The sequence below is a fragment of the Otolemur garnettii genome, unplaced genomic scaffold, assembly GCF_000181295.1.
Source record: "Otolemur garnettii isolate 467f Iridium unplaced genomic scaffold, OtoGar3 scaffold00089, whole genome shotgun sequence".
NCBI classification, from domain to species: Eukaryota; Metazoa; Chordata; class Mammalia; order Primates; family Galagidae; genus Otolemur; species Otolemur garnettii.
In genome coordinates, this window is record NW_003852484.1 from 7,089,971 (window position 1) to 7,111,594 (window position 21,624).

A 21,624-nucleotide genomic window follows, 5' to 3' on the forward strand; every position below is an offset into this window, starting at 1 on the left:
CCCAAGCGTGGCCTCCCGAGATCGAGCCACTTAATGAGGAAGGCGATTCTCGAAGCTGTATGGGCAATTCAATATGCAGTCAAGGTTATGTGTCACCGCTGTAATGAATTTTAAATTATTTCCACATAGGACATGGGTTCCCAAACTTCCCTAATAATAGGGACCACCTGGGGTAACTGCTGAATCTACAGCTCCCCCAGCCCCCTTCCCTAGACATTCTGAGATAGTAAATCTGGAATGGAGCCTAGGAACCCACATGTTTACCCGCAGCCCAGGAGATGGGAGTACTTTCAGGATGTGGATAATATGGTAAAATCCACAAGAAGGTTAAATAGAGAATAACAATTCTCAATAGAGAATAACGTATACACGTTTATGCCCATCAATCCAGAATACCTCCCTTTGGGGTTTAGGTGGCCCTTTCCAATCTCAACCTATGTCCAGGACTTAGATGACAGACAAAACATGAAAAAAATTCCCAGTTCTGAGAATATTCCATTCTTACCCCCTGGACCCCGAGGCCTGAAGAGACAGGAGAACCAATTGTTCTATGTGGTTTCAGTCATTTCAGTCATCCTTAAGGGATCTCTCTTCCCCTACTATTATTTGAACCAAACCGGCAGGACCTAGTATTTAACAATGATGTAAGCCATAGTCCCATCACCACATAAGCATTTAGATATCAATTCACTTGAAAGTATGTTCAAGTGCTTAAAAACAGGATGTGGCTTATTTTCCTATTTTAAATCAGTTCTATACCGTATTATTTAAATGGCTCCATGGCATTAAAAAAAAAAAAAAGGCAGACAGACAGCTTCAAGCTAATTCTTTAAGTTTTGTCTGCAAGTGGCTATATAACCATGATACCAAAACTCTTGACCAAACTCTGAACAGGATCCTAGGAGCCTATAGTAAATTCTTGTCATTTTATGTTGGCGCGACATCTGTTTTGAATACAACATTAACTTTCTCATACCAGATTTAGGGCTCAGTCACCCTTGACACAGTTTCCAGGTCTGCGCCACAGCCAAATGGCTCAAGCCAGTGGCCAGAGACAAGAACTTAGGTGCGTTTTTCCTAGCAGACTGGGTTTTTCCTAGCAGACTGTTTTTTTTGCTGGAAGAACTTACAGACATCTCCCCTAGAAGACTGGGCTCCATGTTTTGTTGTTGTTGTTGTTGTTTGTTTGTTTGTTTTTGTTTTTTGCTACTTCCTTTAACTGGACCATTGAGGCACTTGCCCACAGACTTAAAGTGACCTACACCCTATTCTCTTATATATACCACTAGTTGCCAAAGGCTTTTTTCTTGCTGCTTCACTCCTCATTCCTGCCTCAAGTGACACAGAGAAAGATGACGTCCTTCCCAACTCATTGTGTCCTCTGCCCAGAGTCTATAAGTAACAAATCATTGACCTTGTTTCCTATAGTGGTGGTCTCCTGAATTTGTACCTTCCATCTAAAGAACGAGGTGCTGTCTCAGGTTGTATTTTTCCTCAGATACCAGGGAGAACACAAAATCAGGCTCCCAGTGCCACAGCTATGATCACACAGACATAAACTGGATATGGGACAGACAAAAGGCACAAGGAAGGACATCTGTAGTATAAGTATATATAAATTTCCCATGTGAGAGCCTCCGTCTTCACAGGTAGGACAACTAGGCCTTAGGCTATCTGCCAGGTAAAAGAAGGATCCTGTGACCTTCAATCATGTCCAGATCACAGTCACTTTCCATGGGGGTAGGGTTGCTAGCTGCTCTGGTACTGGAACTCCAGTTTAGCTGGGGCATCTCAAAACAGCCCTTTTTAGAGTAGGGCAAATCTTTGGGGCTTGTCTTTAAGAGTCCTCCATTGCAGGAATCCATCCAAGTCAGTTAAGTAAGAATCTTCCATCCTTTATATCTGATCAAATCTCTTCATCCCCCTACTTCTATAGGCTAAATGTTTGTGCCCCACCAACTTCATATGTTGAAACCTAATCCCCAATGCAATGACATTTGAAGGTGGGAATTTTGGAGGTGGTCAAGTCATTAGGTGGAACCCTCATGAATGAAATTAATGAACTTATAAAAGATGCCTGAAAGAGACCCTTTGTCCCTTCCTCCATGTGAAAGGACAGTCAGATGTTGCTGTCTATGCACCAGAATGCAGGTTCTCATTGGAAACTGAATCTGTGGGCACCTTGATCTTAGAACCTATCTCCATAACTGTGAGAAATAAATATACGTTGTTCATACTTCTAATTTTTGCGTTTTTCATTACAACCTGAATGAACTAAGATGCCCACTTAGTTCTGTTCACCCCATCCTGCTTTCAACGCAAATCCAACCCTCCCCTTGATGTTCCTCTTAGTGATTTCCCATCCACTCACCCACATAATGTGTTCCTTCACTATAAACCCCATTTATTCTTGTTGCTTTTAGAATTGAGCCCAATTCTGAGCTCTCTTTCTCCCTATTGCAACGGTGACTGAATAAAAATCTGTTTTTGCCACTTTAACCTATTGTCCATCTCTGGTTTTCTTTGTTATCTGTTCAAACACCAAGAGCTTAATGCAATTGCCAGCTGAGGTCCTGTTTTGTCTACAAAAATGGCGTGGAGTTCTTTAACTCATGAATTAAAAAAAAGCATAGAAGTTGATTGACAAAAATGAGAAGGGCTTATCTATGAAAACATGTCTCTGATGTTTGTGGATGGGAAGGAAGGCCACTAAAATGTTTTGTAACCTTTAGAGACCAAATAATATGAAGAAGGGACCTCTCTGAGGTGAGGAAAGGAAGTGGAACCTGGCAAGCTTACCATGAGGCTAATGAGTCCTCAGCGGTGGAGAGAGGAAGGGGAATTTTAAGAAGTGAAGGATTATTTTCACTATTATTTTCACTATTCTTTCAGGTGACATGAAAATTTTAAACAACATTGTTCCAATATCTACAATATGGTAATAAGATAGGACAGTTTTGTGCCTTCTAAATAAATTTAAAAGGGGGTGAAGGAGGGTCTGAACCTTATCTATTTGAGGGATGTTTCTTTTAAAAAAGAATACAAAATTAGGTACATGGCCTTGACAGAGATGGTACAGGGGACCTAAAACTTCATCAGCTTCATGATAAATATGACTCTGGACTAAAGGAGGTCACTTTCCTCTCACCCCCAACTTGGCTAGTGAAGGATCTGAGATCAAAGATGTAATGTGGGGAATAGGAATTCTCACTAGCATGATTAGTGCCAGGAGTAGGAGACAGCACATCCTGAGGAAAGGACAGAGTGACTAAGGAAGACCACACCACCTATTCAGTGATCTGGGGCTCTCCCAGTACTGCTGGGGGAAATAGAGGGGAAGGATACCATTTGGACTCAAGAAGGCTGCATTTATGGGTGAGGGAACCCTCGCAAGCTTCTGTGAATTCCCAGAGTCAAGAGGCACTCAGTGGTGCTTACCATTCAACAATTCCACTGGTGAGGCTGAGCCAGATAAACTTTATTTTTTCCTTATTTCTTGCAACATTTTGTAGGTACTTTGGCCCAGGATGAGTTGCAAGAATAGGGGTGAACCTTCACTTATAAATGAGGGAGGATTTAAACTTGACTGTGAAGTTAGCCTAAGAAAATTTATGCCAAACACAACAGATGCCAACTTATATTTGTTGAGCTCCAAATTAACAGAGATTCTCCATTCCTTTGGTCAAACACACTAAGTAGTGCCTGGGGCAGGTTGGGGGTCACAGCTAGTATGTCCTGTTTCTTGCACTCAGGCATGCCTACGTCCACCAGGCAATCTGCATGCTAGTCAAGGGTCAGCTGTCTTTATCCCTAAACTTGTTTATTGTTTTGTGTATTTTTATAATTTAAATACATAAATCGATGAAGTATAACTGTGAAAATAAAGGGATTGTTGATTCTATAAATGCTTAGATAAAAAAATACCTAGTAATTGAAGAAAGTCACTAAAAATATGTAGATATAGGGATGGGTGTGAGGAAAGGTAGAAGAGAAATGTAAACTTAGAAAGATTTGCATGCAGATTGCTCTACAAGTATCCATAATTAGGTTTTTGTTTCACTTCAGAGGTGCTGAAATAGGAAACAATAAACAATGTTTTGGGCTATGGTTTATTAGACAACTGTGACCCAGAATGGAACCAACAGATCCTCAATAAAAACTCTGGCCCTATGTCAAAATATTACATTGTCATGTTTATTTACATATTTAAAACAAATTGTACAAGATACATACGCATCATTATTTTAATGGCTGCTGTTTTAAATGACATTTTGAACATAACTGACTAATGTTAGCTCCAAACAATATGAAACGTGGCTCTGGCATTAATTTCTAGTTCTTCCTCACTAGGACTCAAGACCCTTTGGTATATGTTGACAACCAAATTCTTGCTATCTGGGACCTTATGAATTTTCTCCCTTGCACTCAGGCCCTCATGCTTGGCTTTTGCCCCATCAGGGGCTTTAATAACACTTATGCAAAAATTTTTTTTTTACTAATACATATATTTATTTCAAGTTAACGTGAGGGTACACACAACCAAATCACAATATTTGAATTTGTTAGGTAGAGTCCCTCTTATAGTTATGTACTGTACTCAAAAGGTGTGCCATACACCCTTACATTGTGCCCATTCAATGGGAGTACCCCAACCCCCTCCTTCTTTCTTCCCCCTCCCTCATGCTCCCTCTTCCCAACTTGAATTGAAATGAATTTTTCTTCTGTGTGGGCATGAATTAGATCATCTACTGGCTTCATGTTAGTGTTGAGTACATTGGTTATTTTCAAATCTTGTGATACTTTACTGAGAAGAATGTGTTTCAACTCCACCCAGGTTAATACAAAAGATGTGAAGTCACCATCTTTCTTATGGCTGAGTAGAGTAGTATTTCATGGTATACATGGTATACATATACCACACTTTGTTAGTCTATTCCTGAATTGATGGGCATTTAGGTTGTTTTCACATCTTGGCAATTGTAATTGAGATTCAATAAACAATCTAGTGCATATGTCCTTGTGATAAAATGATTGCTTTTTCTTCTGGGTAGATGCCTAATAGTGGGATGGTGGGATCAAATGGGAAATCTAATTTGAGTTCTTTGAGAATTCTCAATACTTCTTTCTAAAAGGCTGTATTAGTTTGCAGTCCCACCAGCAGTATAAAAGTTTTCCCCTCTCTCCATGTCTCCGTCAACATCTATGCAGAAATTTCTTAATGCCTGAGTTTTAATATAAAAGAACAATGTTCTCATTAGTAGATTTTTTTTTTTTTGCTTCCTGTTAATACCTGCTGTGGTCACTTTTTATCCTTCATTTCCTGTTTGCTGAATCCAGGTACTTTTGCCTGCTTTCTCTGTGTGGTGGCCGACTGCCTCTTGTCTCTATTAGGGAGAGGAAAGATTCAATTCTTTTAACCTCTGAATATTTATACTCAGAATAGCTTTGATTTTTTGAAATGGACTCTTCATTGGATAGAAACATGAGTTTGCTATAAGCAAAGAATGATAATTTTGACAAAAACTATTTTTTATCCTGAAAAATTAGGAATTCATATCCTGACTATGATATGTATATACGGGGTGAGATAATCACATAGCAATATTTAAAAACCCTATGGAAGGATGCTTCAGCAAGATTTAAGGACTGTTAGAAAGAAAGCATTGGCAAGATGGTATAAAAGTGCAAAACAAAGAAGCAGCAGATTTGGAGAAACTAAGCATAAAAAAATAAAGAAATTGTTGAAGAAAGGCAACAATGAACATAGGCATGCATCTGCTTTGATCAGGCAGATTGAATATTTATTTATTGACTATTAGGCATGAACATGACAGATTGATTAAAGGAAGTTTCACAGGTATTGAATTGAAGTTGTATGTACAGAACATAGAGAGGATGATGGATGAAAATCACTACTAGTAGGATGGAATATATAAATTGATTTGGCATGAAGGATATTACAAGAAAATGTTTGATCTGGAATTGAAGTCAGATAGAAACATTTTTAAAGCTTCATCATTATTAGAACTGAGAGATGATTCTTTAGTGTCCAAGTAGTTCTGAGATGATTTTGAAGAACAAAATGACCCAAGATTATGACGACAGAAACAAAATAATCTGAGAATGGTATTATACACAGAAAATCAATAAAAAGCCTTGTGATTGCCACCATGACCACCACCATCTTCATCAGATTATTATCATCATACTTTCAGTGGCTATGATGCTGTTATGAAGAAAGCTGGTTCCTCATTGAGCACTCCCATTCTCATGTACTATCTTAGAAAAATATTTTTCCTGATAAGAAATGAGACTTATTATCATTTATCTTAAATAATAAAGGCCTGTCAATCTGATAATACTAAAATAGGTACCATAAATTAAAATTTACTACAAATACCAGGAAACAAAGCATGTGCATTTTCCCATTCCCTGTCCCAAAGACCAAAAATGGGACCTGTGATAAGATATGATACAGATTGTGAATGTAAAGACCCTCATCGGGGGCCAGAAAGATCACCAGCTTTCTGGCCAGAGACTCAGTTTATAGGACACCAATTCTCTCATGTTGAAGCATTTGAGTTCTTTGCTGTTCTGACCTCAACTCAAAGTAATTTGGGTAGAGCCAAAAGTGTCCTAACCAGGTATTCTTGGTCAAAGTCACAAATGTTTTTTGAGTTATTTCTGGAAATTTGCTTCTTTTGATTTTGATTCATCTACTGAGAAAGGCCGACCTTTTATGTCTTTATGTTTATATTCTTGTAGCTAAGGGCATGCTGATTCTTTATATGTCAAGTTTCAAGTTGATAGTCTCTTGAACTTTATAGTCTCACTCCCATTATCTGACACAATCATTTTATGAGACCTAAATGCTAGGACTGGCTATGGTATTAACATTTTCACCTCTAGGACATCTAGTTTGCAACATTATTTCTTTATGGGCCCACTAGAGATATGTAATAGCTGTCTGAATAAAAAGAAGAAAATATACCTAGTATAGTCTCTCTGTGAGCATTTCCTAAAAAACTTTTAAAAAGCAACTTAAGGAAGGGGGATAAAAGGTGGAACTTCCTTTTCATCTCAACAAAGAGGTAAAGAATATCTATTGTTTATTACTTAACTGACTTTATTCTGCTTGGCATCCTTGAGATGGTATTCCTGTCTGCAGAGTGATATCTCCTTTATTATGACCTTCTGAATAATTCTCCTTTTGCCTGTCTCGCTCTTATTTAGAGCAGTGACATGGAAGTGACAATGATATGGAACTGGACTCAAGAATTTTATATTACATAGGTAAACTTGTTTTTCAAATTTTGTTTTCCAGATATAATCTTGAGCCACATCACCCATCCTCCCCACTAACCAAGATTAATCGCTAAACAATGGCTTATAAAAATCATGATCTAAGTTTCACCATCATTTCTATGGAGCTAAAGGGGGTCTTAGAATATAATGCAAACTGATAAATATGTGTATATAGTGTTGGTTTGGATTGGGTTTCTTTTGAAAGTTAAGTTGTAGATGCTAATCAACAGCAAAGAACAGCTCTCAGTTTGAAACAGAAATAGCATGCCTTGATGTGGTACTTGATATGCTATCTTGAGAGGTCTTTGTTGCTATCCGTATGGGTATAGAGAGCATGTCCTTAACTCTACAGGGGAAATCATTAGTATGTGATAGTCTTCTAATCTATCTTATCCATCTTTGGAGGTAGATTTGGGGGAGATATAAATGTGGGCTTTTACTACTGATGAAATGTCTAGTGAGGGCTCCTGCTCTGGCTAATGGAGATGCAGAGTGTTATCCTCTTTCTAATTGCTAATTTTCTTAATATAGTTCATTTTAGCTAATATTAAGTTCACTGAGCAATTGTCATTGTCAATATTGACTTGGATTACTGGATCTATGACTAGAGACTCAGAATTTACCTTTTTCTTCTTTTTTTTTTTAATATGTATTTTTATTTCAAAGTAATAGATGGTAAAGGTGTTCGGTTATGGATGAGTTGTATAATGCTGAAATCGAGGATCTTAGCGTGCCTGTTACGGGAATAGGGTACATTGTATGTGATAGGTAAGTTTTTATCCCTCACTCTCATCACACTTTCACCCTTTCTTACTTTCAAATGTCCTTAGTTTCAAATACACCATTTTATGATCATGTATACCCTTCAGTTAGCTCCTGCTTATCAGCAAGAACAGGTGATCTCTGTTTTTCCATTCATGAGACACTTCACTTAGGATAATACTCTCCTCCATGGAACAATAACATTATTTTATTCCCCTTTGTGGCTATATAGTACTCCATGGTATATATACACCACATTTTCTTTACCTACTCAACAACTGATGGGAACTTAACTTGATTACTTATCTTTTGCAATTGTAAATTATGTTATGAAAAAAATTTGAGTATAGGGGTCTTTTTGATAAAATGACTGCTTTTCCTTTGGGTAGAAAAGAAGTGGGCTTGTTGGACTAAGTGGTAACTCTACCTTTAGTCCTTTGAGGAATCTCCACACTGTTTTCCATAGAAGTTATACTGATTCACAATCCCACCAATAATATATAAGCATTCATTTTTCACTGCATCCATGCCAAGATCTATTTTTTGAATTCTTAATAATAATAATTATTAAGAATAATAAGAATTGTTATGAAGCCATTTTGATGGGGTAAGGTGGTATCTTATTATGGTTTTTATTTGTATTTCTCTGTTGATTAATGATGCTGATCATTTTCTTTCACATGTAGATGGGCTATTTGTGTACCTTCTTTTGAAAAATGTCTGTTTGTGGTTTCAGCCCACTTTTTAATGGAATTATTATTTTTTATAATTTATTTCTTGCTCTTTGTAGATTTTGGTTATTAGCCCTTTATCAGATGTATAGTTTGTGAATATTTTCCCCCATTCTGTAGGTTGTTTACTTGCTCTGATTGTTTCTTAGCTGTGTAGATGCTTTTTAATTTAATCAAGTCCCTTTTATTTATTTTTGTTGCTACTGTAATTGTCACTGGGGTCTTAGGCCAATATCTAAACTAGTTTTACCCACATTTTGTTCTAGAATTCTTATGGTTCCATGACTTATACATAAGTCGTTTATCCATATCAAATTAATTTTTGTATAAGGGCAAAAAATAGGGGTCCAGTTTCATTCTTGTACCTGTGGCTATCCAATTTCTCCAGCATCGTTTATTGAATAGGGCTTCTTTTCCCCAGTGTCTATTACTGTCTGCTTTGTAAAAGATGAGTTTCACAAAGTGACTGTACACACACGAGGATGGCTTTATATCTGGGTTCTGGGTTCTGGGTATATGTTTATGTGTGTAAAGATTTTCATAGTGTTTACAGATGATATTTTGTATTTCTGTAGTGTCAGTTGTACTATCTCCTTTTTCATTTCTAATTGAAGCTTATTTGGGTCTTTTCTTTCCTTGTTAATCTTGCAAGAGGTCTGTCAATTTTGTTTATCTTTTGAAAGAACTAACTTTGTGCTTCATTGATCCTTTTAAATTTTTGTTTCTATTTCATGTAATTCTGCTCTGAGTTTTGTTTCTTTCCTTCTGCTAGCTTTTGGCTTTGTTTGTTATTCTTTTTCTAGTTCATTGAGATGTGACATTAGGTTGATAATTTGTGATCTTTCTCTTTCTTTCTCTTTTAATTTTTTTTGATGTAGGCATTTAAGGCTTAGTACTTTCCCCTTAGCATTACTTTATCTGTTTTTCATAGATTTTGAAAACTTGTGTCATGTTTGTTTTTCAATTTGAAAATAATTTTTTTGATTTCCATCTTGATTTTGTCAATAACCCAAGGATCGTTTGCTGGCAGTTTTTAATTACCATGTATTTCTGGTTTTATTTCATTGTGGTCTGAAAAAATAGATAGTATGATTTAAATTTTTTAAAATTTGCTGAGACTTGTTTTATGGCCTAATATATAATCTATCTTAGAAAATATTCCAGGTGATAAGAGAAAGATTGCATATTCTGCAGTTTTGAGTAGAATATTCTATAAATGTTAGTTCCATTTGTTAGACATCATTTTTAGGTCAAGTGTTTCTTTATTGATCTGCCTCAATGATCTGCCTAGTTCTGTTAGCAGAGTATTGAATTTCCTGACTACTATAATGTTGCTATTTATTTCTTTCCTTAGATCTGGTGCAACATGTTTTGTAAATCTTGGAACTCCTGTATTAGGTTCACATATATTCAGAATTGTTATATCTTCTTGTTGAATAGATTCCTTTATCATTATATAATGGCCATATTTGCCTGTTTTCTTTTTTGTACCATTGTTGATGTAAAGATCTGATATGAGAATAGCTGTTCCTGCTCACTTCTGGTTTCCGTTTGCATGGAAACTTTGTTTTATCCCTTTACCTGAAGTCTAAGAGAATTCTTTGTGAGTAAAATGGGTTTCTTGGAGACAAAATAAATTGGGTTGTGTTTTTTAATTCATTCAACCAATCTACATCTCTTTTGGGAGCATTAAAACTATTCACATTCAATGTTAATGTTGATATACGAGATACTGTCTAGTCATCATTTTGATTATTACCTAGTTACTTTGTTCTCTTCTCTGTGTTACTTTTTTATAAGAGCTATGTGTTTTAACTTTTAGGCATCTTTACACTGCTGGGTATCAATTGTCCCGTTCTGTGTATAGAACACTTCTAAGCATTTCTGATAGGGCAGTTCTACTGATGACACATTCCCTTAGTGTTTGCTTGTCTGAAAAATACTTTATTTCTCCTTCATTTATGAAACTTAGTTTTGCAGTATACAAAATTCTTGCCTAGAAGTTTTTCTGTCTAAGGAGGCTAAAGATTGTTCCCCATTCATTTCTGGCTTATAAAGTTTCTATTGAGAAGTACATTGTTAGTCTGGTGGTTTTCCTTTGTGAATTATGTGATGTTTCATCTCATGGATTATAGAAGTTTCTCCTCTGAGTTAATTTTGGCCAGTCCGATGACTAAATGACTTCACGATGCTATTTTTTGCAATGAATCTCCTAGGCATTGATTGGGCTTCTTGTATATGGATGTCTAAATCTCTAGTAAGACCAAGGAAGTTTTTTTCAATTATTCTTTCAAATAAGTTTTCCAAGATTTTTTCTTTTTTTCTACGCCCTCAGAAATTCCTCTGATTCTTATGTTTAGTTTTCTTACATAATCACATGTTTCTCATAGACTTTGTTCATTGATTCTGTGTTAATTCAAGAGAGTTGCCTTTAGGCTCTGAAATTCTTTCTTCTGCTTAGTCTAGTTTAATCTTAAAACTTTTCACTGGGTTTTGCATTTTTTCTGAATAACTTTTCATTTCCAGAAATTCTATTTTTTTAATTAAATATATCTGTCCCTTTAGTAAACATTTTACTCATTTTCTTATTTTTATTGTTTCTTTGAGTTGATTTTCCATTTTCTCTTCTATTTCATTGAGATTCCTTATAATTAATATCTTCATATCTTAAAATTTTTATGTGTCATTTCAATATTTTCATTTTGGTTGGGATCCAATGGAACACACTAGATGTCACTGTGATTTTTCATACTTCTGGAGTTCTTGCACTGATTCCTTTTCATCTGGAGCAGCTGTCCCATATTGTTTTGGGATTTCCTTTTGTGTAGGTGGTATATTTATCCCCTCTCACTTTTAAGGGTATGCCTGAAGTATATGTTGTGTAAGGACATTTGGCTTTGATTATGGGTGTGTTGATGGGGGCCTAGGTTTTGAATGGATGCCTTGATTATAGATTGCTAGTTATTTATAGGCTGTAGTAGTAGTACTATGTAGGTGGGCAGATTTTCTGTGCCTTTATCAACAAAGAGAGGTGGAGGACTTTGCAATACTTTTTCTTTCTCTCAATCTGTTGTCTTCTTAACAGTATGAACTATATTGGGACATGTTTTTTAATCTCTAAGTGAGTAGGTGGTACTTGTGGGTAAGGATCAGCCACACCTTGTATAATTGAGTCATCAAATGCTGTACTGGGTTGAATGAGTTGTCCTCCCTGCCACTAGGTAAGAGGAAAGAGTCAGTATGTGTTATGGGACTTGTGATCACCTCTATTTGGTTAGGAGAAGAATTGAAATGACCCAGGCAGTGAGTGAGGTTCTGGGGCTCTCAGGTCATTCATTTTTATGCTCCAGTACAGGTAAGGTGAGTAGAATTTAGGGTAGATAGGGTGGGTCAGGTTAGCCTGCATTCAGACTCCACAAAGGTAGGCAAAAGGGATGTGCAGGCAGATCCCAGGAAGCTGGGGAGCCAGAAAGTCTGCTTGTGGGGGAGAGGCTGTGGGGATTCAAAGTCTGGCAGATGAGAATGTGTTTCACTCTTCTCCCCCTTCTCTTGCCCCTTGGATCACCTTCTGGGGTCTGACCATAAGTAGAACCCAAACTAGATCAGGCTACCAGCAATGACACTGTTGGCCAGGAGCTTCCCCATCCAGGATCCTGCTATGGACTGAAAATGTAGCTTTCCTGTGGGGACAGGGGTACCTCATGTTTGCACTATGGCTTGAACCCACACCACATGTTCCTTTCAGTTCTGCCTGGGTGAGCACCCTCACCTCCCAAAAATAGTTCATAAATCTCTCCTATGTGACCTTGAGCACCATGATTGCATTCTGGAGGTATAAGATAACAGCCGGCAGGCCTGACTCATGATCCCTTAAGTTCAATCACTGCTAGGAAGAAGCAAGTGTGCGGTGGCAAGTTGCCTATGGAGTGCTTAAGCGGATTTGATGTTTCTCTGTTTCAGAGTATGCTCCACTCTGCTGGAGCAGCTGGAAAGACAGCATCAGGGAGAGTCAGATGGCAGGGAGTTCACAGTCTGAGCACCCCTTGGTCTGCTGGAAGTCTATAAGAGGAAGGCGTGAGCTCTACTCTCTGTGGGATCCTTGTTATGGTGAATACACCAGCAGAGGGGAAGTGGGTGCTCGATCGTTTCTTGTGACTTCTGTGCTGAATCATATGAAAACTTCCTTGGTTGCCTTAGCAGCTGTGGGCAGGAGAAGGGAAGAATCAGAATGAGGGAGAGCTGAAACTGTGGTCCCCTGTGGCCAGCACAGTCTGGGAAGGAATTAGGGGAATGTTTGTGTGGGCAGCAATGACAAGAAAACTGAGACTGAGGCTCCCTGCAGAAGACAAAGGCACACAATGGGTGGAAAAGCAGTATGGCACCCACTGCCTTTGCCCAAGTTTGAGGGGAGGCGAGCCCGGAGGAGCCAGAATCTGGTTCCCTTTTCTCAACATGCTCCCAGTTCACTGGCAGAATCAACTTTTGGTCTAATAAGGGTAAAGAAGCTCTCCAAATGTGAGGAAGCCTGCAGTCTGCCAGAGTTGTGAGGGGAAGAGAAACATACACTCTCACCTACCCTTTCCACAGGGTTTCAAATATTTTGGATGTTGATTTCTGCCAAAATCTTATTTCCTCTTTTTCTGCTCTGCAATTGCTTCCCTTGGAATATCCAGTAGGTTCTGGTACTTGTGCCTCAGAATTACAAGTGAATTACACATTAAGAAACATTATGGTTTCTTTTTTTCCCATCTAATATGTTTGTTCTTTCTGAGATGATCTGGTGACTGATGACTGCAGTCAGCCTTCTTGCCTCTCCTCTCAAATTTTCTTTCTTATAATCATTAGAAAGCAGGAAATTGACAGAAAGGTTATACTTCTATGTAATCATCTATAATTGTTTGCTACATGACTGCTGTTCCTCAAATGTAAAGGTGCTTTTTCTGCCTTCAGAAATTTGCAATGTATATACTACTTTGGTCCAGCTTTCCTTTTCTAGCAAGTTCTTGGGTCTAGCCTATGGCTGGGTCTCTGTGAAGTTGGGTGGGAAGGGCTGCTATGGCATTGTGACTTGGAAGAGCAAGTCTCCTTCAGCTCTAAATACTAAAGGGAGAAAGAGAAGAGGCCCTGATGGCTCCAGATAATGACCCAGGTGTTAAAGAAGAGGGACAGTTCTGAAAATAACAAATCTCTCATTCATGGACTCTCTTGGCTGACTCAAGGTTGAGGTGGCTGCAATAAATAACAGATTGAAAACCAAGGTTTTTTGTTCCATTATTATCTCAGAATCCACTGGGGCCAACTACAATGATTGTAGGCAGCACTATTGTGTGTCATAGTGACACGTGCCAGGGCCCTCCATGCAGACAGTATACCCTCCTCACCTCCTGCCTGCAGGAAGACAGACAGAACTGGGGGCAGCAGCCAGGGTAGCTTTGGCATGTGTCACCACCACTTGCTGTGGTGTCACCTTCACTAGGCATGTCCATCAGTAGTCCTACAAAAAGGGAGTCCAGTGATACATGCCAGATTATAGCTTAGAGGACTAGTGCATAAAGACCATGTAAGGCACTTGCTGAGGATTCCACGATTTGAGTCCCTGCAGAGTGAGTGGTAGTAATCCCAAAGACAATTGACCTTCATGATGGATGTTAGGATTATCTTCTTATATATTTATTATACTCATTTATAAATATATATTCAAATCACACTTATTATTAAATTTTAAGTTATATATCTTAAGAATTACTTCTGTGCTCTCTCTTCTTAGCCACCAATTTATTTGCTTATCCTCATAACTTCATTACATTTGAAATTATTCTGGCTTAAAAATATGAATTATCATCCCCTAGGTTTAGTTTCTTATATAACTTTAAAATTACCTTTGACATTTTTACCTACTTGCTCTTTCAGATGCTATAGATTTCTGTTTTTATAAGCCTCAGATCCTTTGCAGAGGTACGGTAGAGAATAAATGAAACATTAATGAATACATTCACATGTGTACCTATGTGCATTCATGAACAAACGACAGAGCAGACATGCCCTTCCTTAAAGATTTAGTTGTTTTCCACATCTTTCAGAATAAAGTCCAAATCCTTTAGATTGATATCTAAAGGCCTCCAGAGTCTGAGTTGAATTTTCCTTTCCTTCATCACCTTGAGACACCTGGCTGGTCTACTTCCTCCAAAAAGCCAGCCTAATTTTTTATCTTTTTGCACATTCTGTGATCCTTTTCCCAGTTGCTTATCCTCCTCAACTCTGTCTATTAAACCGTATCTATTTTCTTGGTCTACTACGTGAGCCCAAACCCTAGGCCCCTGCTGAACTCTTTCTCCTTAGAACCCAGAGCCCATTCATGTGCATTGACATTCAATATATACCACCTGGCCTCTAGCCTTGTTTTGGTCCTTTAATGTCTATGCCTTATGTCCTCAATAATGATGTAAGTTTTCTGGTGTCAGAGAGAGTACCTTGTCTATCTTTGTGCCCCCAGTCCTTGCATGTTTCTTGCAGCCCTGTGGGACCTGAATATGCTCTAATTTCTTGCTTGATTGATTGAAGTGCATAAACTAGGAGAAAGGGGCCAGTAAGAAACTGGAATCGGGTTGAGAACAAGAGAAGTGGCAGGAGGGCTGGAATTCCTTTAGTTTTAACTTCAAGGTCTACTGCTAGCCATAGATAAGCTGCTATTACAGATAAGCCTCTTCAGTCCCAGAACTCTCCCTCTGTGCTGCTGCTTCAGCAATGATAACACTGGGAGGGGAGGAGAGGGTGGAAGGAAGGAAAAAGTGGGACTTCATATCTGCCTCCCTCCCTGAATCTTGGCAGGAAACTCCTGTAATCCTGTGTTCAGTCAAAACATAAGCACCTTTGAAATGCTTCTCTGATGTCCATCATCAGATACGCACAGCTATGGGGATTCACTCTGAGGACTATTCTTTTGGCGTCACTTTGTTACTTCAATCACTCACACACATGCACTTCTTTGCTTCGGTTTCTATTTTGTTTTTCCAACCTCTGCTCTCTTTTTTACCCACTTCTCTCCACTGGCTCTTCTTTAAATCTGCCAAATTACAAGAAAGGGGACTGCTTATTCTTCTGGGGGCACAAGCATTTAAAGGGCCACTTGGCCTAGATTGTCTGATGGGGTCCCAATAAGTTATAAAATACAGTTTTACAGTAGAACATTATGTTACACTAGGAAGTACGTGAGGTCAAGTTCGCAAAGTGAGGTGGAAATCTGGACATTGCTTTGGAGAATTGGCCTGCGGAGGGTGCTAACTCAGGTCACTCAGGCCACAAGTTGTTTTTTTCTCTTATCAATTATGTAACATAACTGTCTACACAGCCTGAATTTATCAGGTATTAGCTGCTTCATGGGATTGAACTGATTTTATATTGTATCCACTCCAATTGGGTCGTTGGCCTTGAACAAGACTTCTGGGCACCCTGGAGTTAAACCACCAAGGGCTTAATTGCTTCAGATATCTCTGCTTGTTTGTAATTTGGATTTTGTTTGCTCCCACTCCCTTGGGAACACTTTATGCTGTTCAGTTAATTGAAAGTGGCTAAAGCTGAATGAGGCAGAAGCCTTGCAGGTGGCATCTTTGGGATCAATTTGAGAAGACTATTGAAATCCTCTTGCTTGGTTTAATAATTATCTCTGATTGAGGTAGGATTTCTATCTGGAGACTAATAGAAGATTCCAAAAGTTTCCCATTGGCTTCAGGGAATAGAAATTCCCGAAGCAATTAGCTTTTCCTAGAGGGTGCTTCTATTGAACAGTGAAGCCCGTGATGTTGGAAAGTGGGGAAAGAATGACATGAAGGGGGCTTACGTACAGGCCAGGGGGAAGAATGAGCAGGCAGTTAGGAAGGAGTTGGAGTGAGAGAAAAGGCTACAGAAAGTATCCCAATAGTTCAGTGAGCACAGGAACTAAAGAGCTATAGATGAGGGGATATTGAGGCACACGTCAGAATTTTCAAAGAAAAATACTGTGAGAGCATAGAAGGAAAAGTTCTGAGGTAAAACCTAATACTAGTATTTTAAACGACTATACAAGAAAATAATAAAACTAGCAAGGATATAAAAAAGAAAAGGAAAAATTACCTAAATATAGAAAAATAGATTTTGAATAAATAGTAAATAGGATATGAGTTGTACCTTATTATTTTTTGATCACTTTGTTCAAGTGTGTGTGTTATCCCCTCCAAGTTCCTGGTACGTTTTAGAGCTATGCTTCCTATTCTATTATTCTGATATTTGCCTTTTCTGTCCTATAAGTTCTGGACCACATGTACATTATTAGAGATCTTAGAGGTGAAAATTATTACCATATCACATAGTTCAACTTCTTGGTTAAATTCAGTTATTATAATTCAATATTATATCTGAATATAATGTTGAGACACTGAGTTGCACAGCAGTCACTTGAGTTTTTCAACTCTGCTGGTTGCTTATATGTACTGCTCAGAGCTAGAAGTTTTTGAGAACTCGTGAGAGAGGCATGCACAGTGGGCTACGCATATACAAAATCTTCTCAACCTCACAATGAACCTATACTATAGGTTTTCAAGAAGAACCTAAAAGTTACGAGTATTCAATTATGTATGAAAATATACATTTAGAAAAATTAAAAACCTCATAAATTTTTGGAAATTTTAAAAGCTGACAAGTACTACAAACATTACAGAATTTTGAAACTTTATCTTTATTAATTAACCGCATAACTGCTTCACACACCTCTGTAAGACTTTGATTTTTGGTGTGATCAATAAGTCTAAAAACGTAAAATTAATCTGAAATCAGAGCATGCACAAAAACAAATGCATTAACAAATTGCGTCTGCGTGGTATTGAGCTACATAATTGTGTAATCAAATTACTCTTAAATGGCATACATTGACTTATTGATCAATCGTATGGAACATTTTTTCAGCTTTTGTGACTGAAACACTTGTTTCTTCAGGATTCTTTGTACTGTTAGTAGCAATTTTACTCACTGATTTTTCTGGATGTGCCAGACAGCATCAGGACAAGATTTATCAGATATGCTAGGATACAGTCTAATACCTTGGGATGTACATGTTAGACAAGTTCACATTCTGATGTCCTGGCTCTTTGTAGTACTATTGAAGGTGTATGCTTTATAAGCAAAGGAATTTGGAGAAGTTCAATTTTGTGTACAATTCTCATTTAAAAATATGTGATGTCTGTAATTGTATATGCTGCATCATCGAGTATATTCTTGACGGATAGTAGCTTTTGTTTTGACTAGGCTTCATGAGAATTGAATGTACTGCTTATAATTTCATACTATTGATGACTGGAAGAAATTTCTACGGGCTACTTCCTGGCTGTGCACATTTCAATGACTCCAGTATCGAGAGTTGTAGGGCATATTCATATAACAGAATGTATGGCACCATTTGGACCATGGCACATGATGAGTTCACACAGTGAGAAGTGAAAGTATTCTAGAGTTCATTCCTATTCTAAGATGGTTCACAATAGGCTCACTATATACAGAGCACTGTACAAATACATATCCCGTTAAACCCAAATGAGATGCATCCTCCAGTGAAATTCTGCTTTGCAGGATTCCCAAAATTCCCACAGGCATTGCAATGTCACTTTCCACAGGGAAAGGTGATTAAAGGAGAGTAAGAGTACAAAGAGACAATAGTCTTTCCTGATTATGGTTAAACAGCTTCCTCTTCCAAAGTTTGTAAACCCGTGACCATATTTTTGGAACCCTTTCCAGGACCTTTGTAAGAGCTCCATGCAAGGAAGTGTCCCTGAATCCTAAAGTTCCACTCATTTCTTGACAACTCATCCCTGGCAGTGAGTAATTAATTCAAATAATTCATGAAAGAGTTCAATAGAAATATTATGACTCAATCTTCCAATTAGATTTCCTTTTTTTTTTTTTTTTAACACAGAAAAATTTTTATTGCCTTTGAGGGTCTCCCTAGAGCAGATGTCATTCTATTGCACAGCTGTTTCATTTTGACATTTGAGAAAGTTGAAGGAGGGCAGACTTCAGAGGGACAGCATCCACTTTGTGTGTGTGTGTGTGTGTGTGTGCAGCATCTTTGATTAGCAGTTACATTCTCATAGTACTTTTTATCCCCAATTTCCAGAGATCTTTTTGAAATTCCTATCAATGGGGCCCCATGTATCAGGAAAATCAAATATCAGCCCTGCAGAAGCCTGGGCAAGAAGACTGAATCCTTTTAGCTTAATTAGTGTAGTTGCAGGTAGCTGGAAGCTTGGCACAAAACTAGTTGGAGCAGCCCTGTTTGTCTTAAGCAAAGAGAAGGTAGTTATAAATGCCAGAGAGGAGCATAAGGGTCTCCACATTCTGTGAACTTACTGTATTTCCCCGAAAATAAGACCTATCCAAAAATTAAGCCCTAGCAGGATTTCTATGCATTTGTAAAATATAAGCACTACCCCAATAATAAGACCTAGTGATGCACGTGGCTATGCAGACACCCTGCATAGCCATGCTATGCATTTCCTCCCGGAGCAGTAAGGAAGACTGGAATACCTTTTATTCCAGCTCCTATTGTGCACATGTGAATGGCTAGGGGAAAGGAGTTCACGCATCACTAGCGCCAGCCCCACCAACAAGGTCGGCTCCCCCTGTCAGGTCCAGAAGAAGATGACTTAACTGTATTTGAATAAATGTAGATTGTTGTATTATACTTAATAAAAATAAGACATCCCCCTGAAAATAAGCCCTAGTGTGTCTTCTTGAGAAAAAATAAATATAAGACAGTGTCTTCTTTTGGGTGAAACACAGTAGTAAACTCAGGAGACAGGCACCCACTGTGGAGAACTGCATGTGTGGTCAAAGTCTTCTTGCAATTTTTTTAAAGGTTTCATCAGCATCACTGTTGGTCTGTGACAGGTCAAAGTAGTGAGCCTACTGGCTGTGGCTGGCCTCAGAGTCCTTCCATACTGCTGTGGGGCTTCCATCTGAGTGCCCTGGTCTGTACGTGTGATGAACCTACCCATGAAGGTGAAAGTTCTGCTGACTTAACAGCTTCCAGGGTTTGGAGCTCAATGTCAAAGATGGCAGTCTTGTCCTGCTTATGAATCTGCTGTACTGTTGCAAACTTGGTGCCAAACATATTGCCCTGTTAACTGATAAACTCTTAGAAGTTGTTGGCAGAGATGCTCCTAGTCATCTCTGTCCCATCTCCTTGTCCCATCTTCCTCACTCTTTCTTAGCGACTGTGTTGTATACGAGGTAGGGTACATGAACTTTGGATTCTGGCTGAGCGGGGCATTTTTAACATGGCTGTGACCTACCCACCTGGCTCGATCAGAACTAGTATCCTCTTGAATGTAGGCAGCTGAACCAATTCCTCTTATGGAACAACATCAACTGGTCAAAACTTGACCTGTGCTTGGCCAGGAACTTGTCATTGTTCTTTTTCTTCCCCAAGGGACTGCAGCTTGGGGCCATGGTTGGAGCTGACTGAGCCACACTCACCACTCACCATTCTTGCACTCGGGAGATGGAATCAATCCTGCTGACTACTTAGAGAGGCCTTCCACCTGCCACTGCCACCAATTGCTGTCATCCTTAATGATCTGAATTACGTCCCCAGTAACAAACTTCAGTCCTGCCTCTTTGCAAGGGATCAGATTGTCCTTTTTGGGATCAGAGTGAAACTGAGCTCTCATGAATGTCTGTAGTGTAGGAAAACAACTTTGCTGGTTGGGAATTACTTTTTTTTTTTTGCAGTTTTTGGCCAGGGCTGGGTTTGAACCCGCCACCTCCTGGCATATGGGGCCAGCGCCTTACTCCTTTGAGCCACAGGTACTGCCCAGTTGGGAATTACTTTTAATGAGATCTTTCCTTTTGTTTCTTTCATCGTCTTCTGCAGCTGATCTACTGAATGATTAGTCACATTTGTGCCATTGAGTGCTAGGGTTTCATCCCTCAGGTGAAGTGAGCCTTGTCTGTGAATCATGCCACCGTGAAGAATTCTGGCCACTGCCCTGGATTGTTTTTCATTCAGCTTCAGAGTGATTCTCATGGGCTCCTGTGTAACCTTAAACTGTATGAGTCTCGCTTGCTGTACCTGCTGCCCCTTGGCCCATGCAGGGTTACTGAGGCTGCAGAGTGATTGGTGTACATGTCCTCAGTTACAGCATCCAACTGGTGTGTCACAGCCTCTGGCCAGCTGTACTTCTACAACAAGTGCTCCAGGTAGAGGTCAGAGAGGGCTGTGTTCATGCTGCCCCCATCCTCACCCTCACTGACCTTGAGTGTCATCTTGCAAGCTGGAACCTCAGGACTCGGGCCTGACAGCGTTGGGAATTCCAGGGCTCAGGCCTGGGGGCGTGGCAGGAAAGCAGAGTGGCTGGGCCAGTCACCACCCCGCCAGTCAGCACATGGACAGGCGACTTCCAATTAGATTTCAGTGATTCTATATCATCTTCAACTTTCTCTTCTATTTTTACTCATTGACTGTTCCTTAAGTACTTTACGAATCATTTTTTCACCTATGTTATCATTCCACATATGGTTCTATCTGGCAGTCACTATTACATAAGTGTTTAATTTTCCAATATGTCTAATTCTCCGTTTTTACTGAGTCAATGAATACATAGTTAATTGATAAGAAACAAATTAACTAAACAGAAAGTTAACTGTGTACCATTTCTCTACTGCTATTAAATGTATCACTCTAGATGTCAGAAAATTAGACACCAAAGTAACAACAGGTGAGATGGTCACGAGCATTTACTTTACAACACAAATGGCAGTGACTTCATGGCACTATCTAGGGTTCCTATTATAGGGCTTG

The 21,624-nt window shown here is 38.8% G+C and overlaps 1 pseudogene; it reads right to left on the bottom strand.

Annotated features, from left to right (window-relative positions):
* Positions 1–21,089, bottom strand: part of LOC100955571 — a 28,797-nt pseudogene extending 7,708 nt beyond the window's left edge.
* Positions 21,090–21,624: the final 535 nt, after the last annotated feature.